Here is a 12,579-nt window from a genome sequence, read left to right as displayed (position 1 = left end):
TCCTTATTTTTGACTCATGATACAAAGGCAGAGCACAGGAACTGACAAATAAGAGTCAAATTTGAGTTCAATATTCTGTTCTACCAAAATCTAATCTCTAAACCTGTCCCAAAGCCCTCAGAGATATTGTATAAGCAGCTCTTGGTATGTGCTCTGTACGGTCTGCAGTACCACTTGAATCGTAAAGTGGTACGGCAAAACTCCATTCTGGTCTGTAGGGATTTTGAAAAGCGCTTATAAACTCATCACGGTGTTTTATTAGGACGCTCTGAATGCATAAGGTAAGCAGCGTTGGGAAGGTTACTTTTAAAATGTATTCCCCTACAGATTACAGATTACAGACCCCAAAATGTAGTTTGTAACATAATCCATTAAATTACTTAAAGTGAGTAACGTAATCTGAATACTTTGGATTACTTGGTTTGCTGTAGAGAAGCAAAGACGAGGAAATCCTAACATAAGATGTTTTGTCTGCTAAAAGAAAATAAAAAGTCCAGTCTTTACTTAACCAAATTTAAAATATTATTGATAGAAGAGGAGACACGGTCCATGCAGCATGGTTTAGTCCTGTTAAATCCTGTTTGAGACATATTTTAGACCTGGATTTAGTCCTGGTTTAATCCTAGTTTAGTCCTGGTTTAGTCCTAGCTTAGTCCTGGTTTAGATCTGGTTTAGTCTTGGTTTAGTCTTGGTTTAGTCCTGGTTTAGATCTGGTTTTAGACCTGGTTTAGTCCTGGTTTAGTCCTGGTTAATCCTGGTTTAGTCCTAGTTTAGACCTTGTTTAGACCTGGTTTTAGACCTGGTTTGGACCTGAGTTTAGACTTGGTTTAGACCGGGTTTAGACCTGGTGTAGTGTCCAGCAATGAGTGGAATTACTGAAAAAAAAGTGTGAAAAAATACCTTTGTGTAATCCATTTATTTCAACCAAGTAACTGTAATCCAATTACCACTCACTTAAACAGTAACTGTAACTGAATACAGTTACTCATAATGTGTACTCTGATTACGTAACTCCGGTACATGTAATCTGTTAGTCTCCAACACTGAAGGTAAGTGAGGAATAACTTTGGACTGCAGCAAACTGTTTCAAATATTAGTTTGTTTTTCCCTTTTTGAAGACTGTAAAAATCAGGTACAGGTTCCATTAACTAAAATTACCCAACCACTTCACTTGATTATGAAACAGTGTGTTATCGAAAATGAGTATTTGTTAGTACAGCACCAATGCAGAGAGACTGTTGTAGTTCTTTGGCGTAACCGCAGTGGAAAAAGAACTGTGCAGATGAAGCCAATAAACAAAGCACTTTTTGGCGATGAAGACACTAGTAACTGAATAGATTTTTATTGTTTAAGCAGCTCCTGAGGTCAAAACAAGTCTGCTGAGTACTGTGTTTTATCGTCCGATATTTAGGAAGCTCTCTATTAGCATGCTAGTTGTTGTTACTTTGACGGCAAACTCTGCTCTGTCATGAAAAGTGCTTAAAAACTCATCTTGGTGAATAATTAGGATGCTCTGAATGCATAAGGTGAGTGAGGAACAACTTTGGACCACTGCAAACTACCGTAATTTCTGGACTATTGAGCGCACCTGAATATAAGCCAACTAAATTTCAAAATAATTGTTTTTTTTACATATGTAGGCCGCACTTGTCTATAAGCCGCAGGTGTCCACGTTTTCAAGAACGTTTTCAAATTCAGGTAATCTGCCTTTATCGCTTCTGAAAGATTTTGTCATCTTGTTGCATTGAGTCAGTTCGTCACGCTGCCGTCGCCAACGTCTCACCATCGACTCACTGATGTCGAGTTCACCTGCAGCAGCTCGATTTCCTACTTCGACAGCCACATTAATCACCTTTAACTTAAAGCTGTTTCATCTGCATTTCTTTGTGTGTTTTCCATGAGGAGGGTGTGTGTATGAAGCGTAAAATAACTGTTCAAAACACAATCTAATGCTCATCTTCCTTGATGAATCAGCTCTTCCACCTGTCTGTCTTGCTCTTTCACCCTCCCCAGAGGCCTTAGCCCATAAAAATCTATAGAGTAGTGATGGGCAAATGAGTCGGAGCTCTGGAGCACGTCTCGTTCTTTCTGAAACAAATCACTCTGAAGCACTGCCTCGGAGCTCGTCTCGCAGCAGTCGGTCCCTCCCCCTACTGCTTCACTCTGTGGCAATCGCTTCAGTGTATCGAAGCATTTCATTGGCTCGGCGAATGTTCCGCTCTGCGATTGGTTCAGAGTGTTCAGCGCACTTCCGTGGTTTGACAAGCGCTAAACTGCTACAGTATAAAAGATGCATCAATATTTCCTAAAAATGTTGGGTAGTGAGGAGGATTGTGTGACGTTAGTGGTGATTTTGGCGACTTTTGGCATTTGTTTCATTTTCGATGGCATCTACAAGTGGAAAAAAGCGATCCATGGTTTGGGATCACTTTGATCTAATTCCACCATTATTTACATCATGTTATTTATGTTGCTCTTTACATATTGTTTTAAATCATCATTATTATTGTTGTTGTTACGTTGTGTATGCTCTGCACACAAGTATTGTCTTACACTAACAATACTTCATAGACACCTGTGTGCCAATGGTTAAATTTGTCCACTAGAGGTCAGTGTTTCTCCGAGGTCTCAGACACGTCCAACCATTTGAGACAATATTGCGACTGAGGTGTCAATGCTTCACGAGGCTCCATTCGCCCATCACTACCTTTAACTTAAAAGCTGCTTCATCTGCATTCCTTCATGCGTTTTCCATGAGGATGGTGTGTGCAGGAAGCGCAAAATAACTGGTCCAACATAATCAAACCGGCATCTTCCATGACCATCTGCACTTCCACCAGTCTGTCTCGCTCTTGCACCCTCCCCAGAGGCCTTAGCCTGTGAAAATCTATAGAGGGATTATCAGACTACGTCACTTCCGCTCGACTGCGTATGTCTCCTGCAGAAAGAGCCACTGTCCTGTCTGTAACATGTCAGTGTCTTGTAGGATTTCAGCAGATTTCAGACTCTCCTGGGGGCGGGGATAGGTGTATGGATAAGGTATGAGTGAATGTCCGACTACTGAAGTTTGAGCCATTTCTTCGAACTCACCTGCATTTACCGTGTATGGATCATTAAGACGTGTCCCACTCTCTAATGTTCATTTAGCATCAGATCTTATTTTATCAGACGACGATAAACAGTTTTAGTGCTGACAACGCTGCAACTTCATGTTAACTGCACAGACAGCGGCGCTTTCTGTTCTCATTTAAACTAATAATCTGTCAATAAATTTACCGCATCGCTGTTTTAACCACAGGGTTCAAAGAGTGAGAAAAAATAGTGGTTTATAGTCCGGAAATTACAATAGTTCTTTTAAAGGCAGTAAAAATCAGATAGAGCTCCTTTAATATAAACTGTTGACTTTACAGAGTTCAGTTGAGGTGAGGTGTGAGAGGCTGAGGCTGCGCTCTGGGTGGTTTGGCCTTTACCAAAATGAGTTAAGCATTAAGTGTTTAGACCAAAGTGTTTCATTTTACACTGAAGTAATCCTGGACTTATACACAAACTCACCCGGCAGCACCAGAGGCCTGGTCTGTGAAAACTTACAGGATGATTCAGCGTTTTCACTTCAGAAATCACTATAAATGCTTTTGATTTAACAGATACCAGAGCAGTGACTGAAAATAGCAGTGATTTCCGTAAAGTGTCCATCTCATGCAAAATAACTCTCTTCACATTGTATCTTCTGCACATAAACAAACACAATTTGGGTTTTGGAACATCCATTACACAATAGTTATGAAATGAATGAATGAATGAATGTTTATTCAGACAGTAATACATAGAACATACAAAAAAAAATGTAAATACATAGATATAACACAAAAAGTAAATATTTCTATTCTATAATAATAGGCAAAAATAAATGTTACGCTGATTTTCCTTGTGTTCGAAAAAGGAGTGGGAGGAAGTAAATACTTATTTAACCCCACTCTTCTTGGAGGCGTCACAGACCAGGAACTATGAAAGGCCAACTATTGCTCCTCCCCCCGCCCGTCCTGAGAAAGCACAGGCTCCGCCCTCCAAACGTGACGTAGGCGACAAGTGAGCCGCCCTTCCTCCGCCATCTCAGGGAGGGAGGGGGAGACAGACGTGCACCCTGATAGCAGCAGGAATAAACTTTTATTCATCATGGAGATACAGCGCGTTCAGCCGCATGTGTTGGACCCAGAATCGGACTTTGAGGTGCACGAAGCTCAAGCACCGCGTCGACATCAGCTGAACATTACTGATTGGTGAAGTATTAATAAACAGTAGTAGATCAACTTATTATATCATGTACACTGCAGTCGGGGCGGAGGAGGTGGAGTGGGGGAGGGGGGCAGGTGCAAAGCGCTTTCTGCTACGTCAAACGCGTCATAGGTGTAGCTGCCGCATCATCGTTGTAGCAGCTTTAGTTCGTTGTCACGTGGGAGAGTGGCAGAGATACGCTGCAATTTGTTTAAAAAATAAAACGCCAAATCAATCTAAAAAACACTTTGACTACATATACATGGCCCACACATCACTCTTAGAAGGTAGAAAGCTCTGAAAAGTTGATTTTGCATGAGATGGGCCCTTTAAAAAAAACAAAACAAAACATAAGATAAAACTGATTGCAATGCATTACTGACTGCTAATTATCCACAAAGAGCTTGTTACACTATTTTCTAATCCATGTGCTAATGTTTCTAATGTTTCTAATGTTTAAAACACAAACCCTGCACTTTTAGGCTGAGTTAGAAACACTCTCTTCCACCTTGTGATGTCATGTGGTAATACAGGAAGTGCTCCACTGTGTTTTTAAACTCCATAAACTTTCACTAGAATCATTTCAGTACTGTGCAACCCTGGATTGCCAATCTTTACTGAAAGATAACAAAAAAAGACAAAAGGTAGCTGTTAATTTGCAAACTACCACTACATGACATCATAAGGTGGAACAGAGCATTTGAGCTTTGACCTTTATCCAAATCCATTTTATTTCTATCGGACATCTGACAAACAAAGCAGTTTCCAAAGTGCTGTACAGAGATCAGAACATAAAGACAAGGAAAAAGATAAATTGCTAAAAAACTGGATCATTTACACACATTTATGCAGAGTTATTCAGTAGTTACTGTATTTTACACACTATAAGGTGCACTTAAAAGCCGAAAATTTCATCAAATAAAGACTGTGTGCCTTATAATCCATAGCGCCTTATATATGAATTTATTGGGGTGTCTTAGTACGACTTTAGTAAACTACAAAGCCACACCACTTGCAGCATTACAGCTCCCGTAGTCAGGAGCATCAGGAGTAAAACATACTATGATTCCTTTTAATATCAAAATGAACCTGTCAAGAGACACGCTCACAACGCCCACTTTAAACTCAAGACTATGTTACAGCCCCAGGTCTTTTGTTCTAATTTGTTTTGTGTCTTCTAAATTATTTTGCTGAGGTCTCCTGATTGCTGCTGTGGGACTCCTGGCCCATGATTGGTGGGGCATGTCTACGCCCACCTCACCTCCAGACTCCGCCCCCTATTTAATAAGATTGCCAGCACCTGTTTGGGGCTGCTGGCCTTGGTGACCAGTCTGCCATTTTGTGTTTGTGTGAAGTTCTGTAGTTTAGTTCTTTTATTTGGTCACTCGATTCTGTTTGTGGGCTTACGTGGTTTAATTTGGGGAACTTGTGCTTTAGTTCGTGTGTGTCCCTTAGTTTTACCACTCGTTTTGTGTTAGCCTGGGTGACCCCTTGTGTGGCACAAAACTTATTGTCTGTTGTTTTCTTAGTTTAGAGTATTTTCTGTGTATTTTAGCCTGTTTTGTTAATTTATCTTTACATTCCTGTTAATTAAACATGATTTAATTTATTCCATTTTACATCTTGGTTTTATATTTTGTTACTTCCCCTGTCCCTAGCAGAGCTGGGTTGTAACACGCTATTATAAAGTGAAAGTGTGAGCTGGGTGGGAGCAGTGGACGAGAGAAGGAGAACACACATTCACCAAGACAGGGAGACAGCGCCGAGCGACTTACGCCACGATCTGCCAACGGATCGTGGACGCCCAGACTAAGGATCAGTATCAACTGTGGTCCGAGCTTTCACCAAGACCAGAATCATCACTGAACTGCCAGGGAACAGTAACCACACTGACTCGGATCATGACGAGAGGGATGCGGGCTACTGGACGCTATAATCGCAAACAATTTAGCGTCTCAGACAGTATTTTTTTATGCTTTACAATTGAATAAAGTTGAGAGTTATTGTGAACGCGTTAAATAAAGTTTGACTGACTTATCTAACTGTTGTGTTTCGTTTAATGTGCCTTATAGTCCGGTGCGGTTTATATGTGAAAAAGGTTTGAAAATAGACCATTCAATGACAGTGCACTTTATAATCCAGAGAGCCCTATATAGTGCAGAAAATACAGTACATGAGGAATAAATGAAATGAAATAAATGCAGTTTTCAGTCTCTGCTCTGGGATCAGTTGGTATTTTAAAGCCATAGCACTGAAATCAGTCTCAGAAGTGAAAAATCTGCTTTGGTGCGTCCCTGTTGAAACCACACTAGATGAGCTGTTGTAAGCTGCTGATGTGAAGAGATGACGAGGACAGAGGGATGTGGGAGCAGTCACGTCCTCATGTGGTTGCACCATTACTGTTTAGGCTGAGCTCCAAAGGTCTGTGCTCGTAAACTTTTACTCTTAAACACATTTCCTCTGATTTTTATGGAAACAGTCACTACTGCGTGAGTCTGGGTGTGAAGAAGAACACTGCATAAGAGTCGCCATTGTTTCGTATCATCTATCAAAATATAATCAAATATTTTAGGTTAGGAAATTAAAAAGAACTGTCTTTGTAGTAAGAAATAAAAATTAAAAGGGAAGGTGCATCATTTTCAATAGCCCTTTTTCACCAGAAGTCCCGCCCTGCAGGGTGCAGGAAACTTGCTCGCCTCTCCATAAATCTGACCTGTAACTCTGCCTGGAGGCATTGCAGGCTTGTCTCCGTGGAAATAGATATATTTAATGCCATAATGTGGGACATTCTAGACAAAACAATAATATCTCCAGGAAGGCAAACCCTCTGGACCCTTAAGTGCACCTTGAAGTACAGTACAGTACTTAAGAAAATACAGCAGTGTTATAGACAAAAATATTAATAAAAAATACTGAAGTCTCTGCACTGGCTTCCTGTGAGTTTCAGGAGAGATTTTAATGGTTTATAAAGCTCTTAATGGTCACAGTCTTGTTTATGTATCTGATCTGCTTTTATCATATGAGCCTCTTGGACTCTCAGGTCCTCAGGTGCTCATCTTTTAACTGTCCCAAAAGTTCAAACTAAAACTCACGGTGAAGCGTCTTTTAGCTTTTACGCTCCCCGTTTGTGGAACAGTCGACCTGAGGAGCTAAGGTCCACTGCAAGTGTTCATACTGTTAAAAGTAAACTCAAAACATATCTTTTTAATTTACATTTTAATTGAAACCTTTACTTGTTTTAACTTAAATTATTATTATTATTGTTATTATATTTGTTTTAAATTAAATTACCATTACTATTTTACTTAGCTCTCCATTTTTAGTTTTACTCTAACCTTTAGGAGCTTTATATTTCTGTTTTATGTTTCTGTTTAATTTGTTGTATATATGGATGAAACATAGGGAGGGGTGGGGTTGCTGTTGTTTTTAATTATTGTAATGTTTCTGTTGCATGTGAAGCTCTTTGTGCTCCATTTCAAATGTATGAAAAGTGCTATACAAATAAAGTTTGATTGATTGATGAAATGTGGTGACACAGACAGAGCTCCCTGGTTTATTAGGACCAAAATACATTATATATGACTTTAATCCAAGAGTGGGCAATTCTTTTTTCCATGGGGCCACATGAGAAACAAAAAATACTGTGGAGGGCCAAAATGCTTAACTCAATTCAGCATGATATGAATTGTATTTATTTATAAAAATCTGTAAATATCATTGTTTTGATGAGCTGCTCAGACTGGGAAGAGTTTATGTTCTGACTAAGCAATGAAAAAATGAGGCTGCCTTATAGAAAATGTCACAAAAACACCTCTAAAACAAAAGCAATGCAGCTTTAGTCCATGCATGAGGTAAAATTATAAAATATGTTTATTTTGTGATTCCAAATTACCTTAAAGGGGCCGGTCAGAGTCAACCAAAGGACCATATGTGGCCCTGATGCTGTATAACGTCCAGGTCTGATCTAATCAATGAATATGGAAGAGAATTTGTTTCATTCCATTTTTTATTTTAAATACAGCTGAATTTCTCACTTTGATTTTTTAACTCTGAAAAAAGATGTTTGAATTCTTTAAAAAATGTTCTAAAGCTGTATTGCTTTTATTTTAGAGGTGTTTTTTTAAATAACATTTTTTGTAAGACAACCTCACTTTTTCATTGCTTAGTCATAACATAAACTCTTATCAGTCTGTCCAGCTCATCTAAACAATGATATTTACTGCTTTTTATAAAGAAACACAATTCATATTATGCAGAATTGAGTTAAGCATTTTGGCACATTATTTTCTGTTTCTCATGTGGCCCCATGGAAAAAAGAATTGCCCGGCCCTGTTCTTACAATCACAAGATGGCCTCTTCAGCTACAACAACAGCAACAGAATCCCTCCTCTCTCTCTAGTCCGCTTTAAACCTGAATGATAACAGTTTTCCCCTTCACTTGAAAACCTTGAAATGCTTTCCAGTCCTATGTATTTTCCATCTCTGCAGTTTTACTACGTGGGCCGTGTTGTGTCAGATCCCAGGGTAATCATTACTCAACGTGAGCGCGCAGTGTCCTGAAGCTCCAGCTGTTGCACCATGACAGAGGAGCTGGATCACACTGATTTTATTTTCCACCCGCGTCCTCAGATGAACCAGGAGCGCGAGCTGTTTACGCTGTTTGTGAATGCTTGACATATTTGAGGAGGTGACCAATTTGAGTCCTGTTTCTTTATTTGGGAAAGATATTTTGAAAGTAGTAAGTATGGTTTGTGTATGTTTTTGTTGTAAGAGGTTTAAAACACAAAGCTATTTCTGAAGGGGAAAATGGCAGCGATTGGTTTAGCTTGGGAAAAAAAGCTCTATAGTTCAATAGAGGAGAAAAAGATATTGTTTTAGATGTGTTTAAAGCAGTGGTGTGTGGTCAGAGCAATCAAGGCAAACAGTGGTTGCCCAGTAAAACTTAAAATCATCACGTGTAATACTTTCAAATTAGATCCAAACAATCCTGTTTTCCCTTCACTTCTGTTGTTGTAGTTGTAGTGGTGATGCCCTTTACTACACTCTTCTGATCACTGAGCAAACTGCAACAACCGCGGTTCTGAGCGTCTCATTAACTCAGGGGTGTCAAACTCAAATTCCCAGAGGGCCAAAATGTAAAGTCCTGGACCAAACTAAATAGTTATTGAAGAAATTCAACCACATCTGCATGTTTTCTCTTCTTTCCAGATATGTAACGTTAAACCTTTCCTTATAAAATAAATGTTTAATAATAGTTTTGCTTAAACACTGAATCCAGAACAAGCAGAATATAAAATAATAACATTTTAAATAAATCATGTCTCTATAGTCTGTCTGTAGCCGGTGAGCAGCTCTAAAGGGCCGTTCACACCAAAGCGTCAAAAAACGCCTTGACGCCTCTATTTGGACGCCTTTGCATTTGAGTTTAGACGCCCCTGACGCGCATCTTTGACGCCGTGAACGAACGGGACAAAAATACTTGACACGCGTCCGTTGCCCTGGAAACAAGAGCCTGGTCCCGTTCTTTTCCTGAAACAATGTCAGACCAGACTGAGAGAGACTTTAGTGTTTTTATGACATAAAACATCAGCGGAGGAGATCGGGTTGACGACTGGGACGTATATATATTTATACTCCGCTAATAACACTGGATCAGTCCTCGTCTAGTCCTGGTCTAATCACGGTCTAGTCCAGGTCTATTCAGGGTCTAGTCCTTGTTTAGTCCCGGTCTAGTCCTGGTTTGGTCCCGGTCTAGTCTCGGTCTAGTCTCGGTCTACTCCCGGTCTAGTCCTCCGCTCATGTTTGTGGTTCTCGCTCTGGTTCTCGGGTCTTGCTTCCTGATAATAACGTCGCTGCGTCACTGGATACTCGTCCCTGATTGGTTGATCTGATGACGTCTGATGCGAAAAGTTCAGCATTTTCAACTTCGTCGATGCCAGATTCGCGAAAATGAGCCGCAAAAACGCAGGACGCTCTAGTCGCGCGTCCACATAGACTTTACATTGAAACTGGACGCTTTGACGCCTTGGTGTGAACGGCCCTAAATACAGATTTGATATGATCTCGCGGGTCAAATATAATTATATCGTGGGCAAAATTTGGCCCCCGGGCTTGAGTTTGACATGTCTGTATTAACTTGTGTTGGTTTGCCTTTCTACGGAGGCCTGGAGGCACATGTCGAGAGCGCGGCTTTCTACGTGAGCTTTTAAATAATCCTCAGAATACCTGAGTTCATTTTGTCTGTATCACCTTCTTGTTAGACACAATAAGTTATGAAAGGGATACCTGTGTTTGATGTTTGTAGATGAATTCAGAGAAACCAGATAAGTCACGGACGGGGTGATGTAATCTGCCATGTAAAATAGAATTAGAGTTTAACTAAACAGACTCAACTTTTACAAATTGTTTATTTCAGCTCAGTCGCCTTCTTCATCAAACTTTTAAATCCTCCGGTTTTAAATCCTCTGGTGGTTTTAGTCGGGCTTCAGCTGTGGTCTGGCCCTCTGCCTTCTTTGACCAGAAAATCACACAACTTCTGGTTACTTTTAGGAAACAAAATTGTGTATTCAGATCAGGGAATGAGATTAGGAATAACATTGTGAAGTTAGGGAACTCAAAGGGATGCAGTGGCGTGTCAAGACTTTTTTCACTGGGGTGGTACAGAGTTAGGGTGCCCTCAGTCAAGAAGCACTAGCATTTCAGCTTTTTGGTAAACATTTTCAGCTTTTACTATTTTAACCCTTCCAGACCTAAAGGCATTTTAGTACATTTATCCTCATCTGTATTTCTTTCTTAATTTGGCTATTAAAACTTTTTTTATTCAGTACAATCTGTTATTTCACAATCTGCTGCTGTAGTTGTGTCATATGGCTGTAATAAAAGCTAGAAATTTTTTGGACAAAAAAAAAATGCTTAATTTAGGGCCTTGGCGACAAAAATGCAAAATATCAAGTCTGTATGTAAACTCAAAATATCCTTATTGCCTCAAAACAAAACAAAAATGCAATGGCCTCATGACTTTCCTGGTGCCAGTCATGGAACCAGCTCGAGTCAGGTCCGGGCAAGCCCCGGCCTTTTAAAATGTCTGTCCATTCAAGTCAGTGGGTTGAGCTCAATGGCGCATGATCTCAGATTAGCCTAACCCGGCTAGGTACTTCCGGTGGCTGTGGGCCAAATGAGCATGCGCAGTAGTGCTGTTTTCACCCACAGGCGCACGTGAATGCACGCGAACACACACACGGAGCACGGGCTCATGTATCGTGATTGCTTTGATCAATCAGAGTGAGAGGACCCAGAGCGTAGCCAGAGCTAACAATTATAAAATGTTTTTTAAGAGAACTGAAAGATTTTGAGCTGAGAAAAAGTTCATAATCTAAAAATAGGTAAAAATCACCACAAAATCCAACATTTTTGAAAGTTGTAGTTCCCTGTCAGCCGAACATGAGTAGTTTGTGATTACATTGCCTCTATGAGAAAAATGTTGTCTCGGCCCATGGGATTTTTTTCTGCTGTAGCACCAGTGAGTGTCACTACGTCAACTGGAGGCAGATACAAGCAATAACACCCTCCAGTTATTTTAATAGATCCACGGGTCCAGGTCACAGAGCCACATCACTTCCTGCATTTCCATGGTCTTTATTACATTTGGATTTGTACATTTACACTGAACTAAACCTTTCAAATAAAAATAGCAAGGGATGCACAATTACTCAAACCAAGATGTGTAATTTTCCATTTATTTGAGAAATAACTGCACTTAGAGCGACTTTTTCAATTGTTACGAACACCGAAGCTCAGAGCATCGACCATTTTGACTCACTACACTTTTTGGCAAAGATTGGACCAATCAAAATGGATGGAGCGCATGCGTTTGGCAGAAAACAAGTTCCTATTGGACACTCGTTTTCTCTACGTCGTCACACAGTGTGTGTGTGATGTAGGATAATGCCAGAAATATGCTTGGAAAGCCAAAACTGTGAACTTTCCAAGTAAAAAAAGTAAGTTTCTACCTTTTATGGTTGGAAAGTTATGTGCAGTTATGTAAAACATGTCCGCCAGTATCATATATGATGCAGTCGATCTGAAAGGGCTAACCCTTTATTGTTGTGAAAATGCTATAATCACTGAAAACATCACTTTTTTTTACTAGTTTAAGTTTCATTTTTGACACCTCCTTTTGCTCTTCCGTGCTAAGTTACATCTCCTTCAGAGCTCTATCACAACACAATCAGCATACATCCTGCTAATGAAACTACTGCACATCGCATCAGGTTTGTGAAGTTGTAGTATATTGTTTTAATACATAAA

At 39.9% G+C, this 12,579-nt stretch overlaps 1 protein-coding gene across 1 annotated transcript in view; it reads right to left on the bottom strand.

The window, feature by feature from the left end:
- loxl2b (lysyl oxidase-like 2b) overlaps nucleotides 1-12,579 on the bottom strand; it is a 105,037-nt gene that overhangs the window by 31,692 nt on the left and 60,766 nt on the right. The window lies entirely within an intron of this gene.

Source organism: Boleophthalmus pectinirostris, unplaced genomic scaffold (genome assembly GCF_026225935.1).
Source record: "Boleophthalmus pectinirostris isolate CB_2022bp ecotype Guang Dong unplaced genomic scaffold, ASM2622593v1 HiC_scaffold_4, whole genome shotgun sequence".
NCBI lineage: Eukaryota > Metazoa > Chordata > Actinopteri > Gobiiformes > Gobiidae > Boleophthalmus > Boleophthalmus pectinirostris.
Note: the sequence above shows the minus strand (reverse complement) of the source record. Positions and strands in the feature narration are given on the sequence as shown.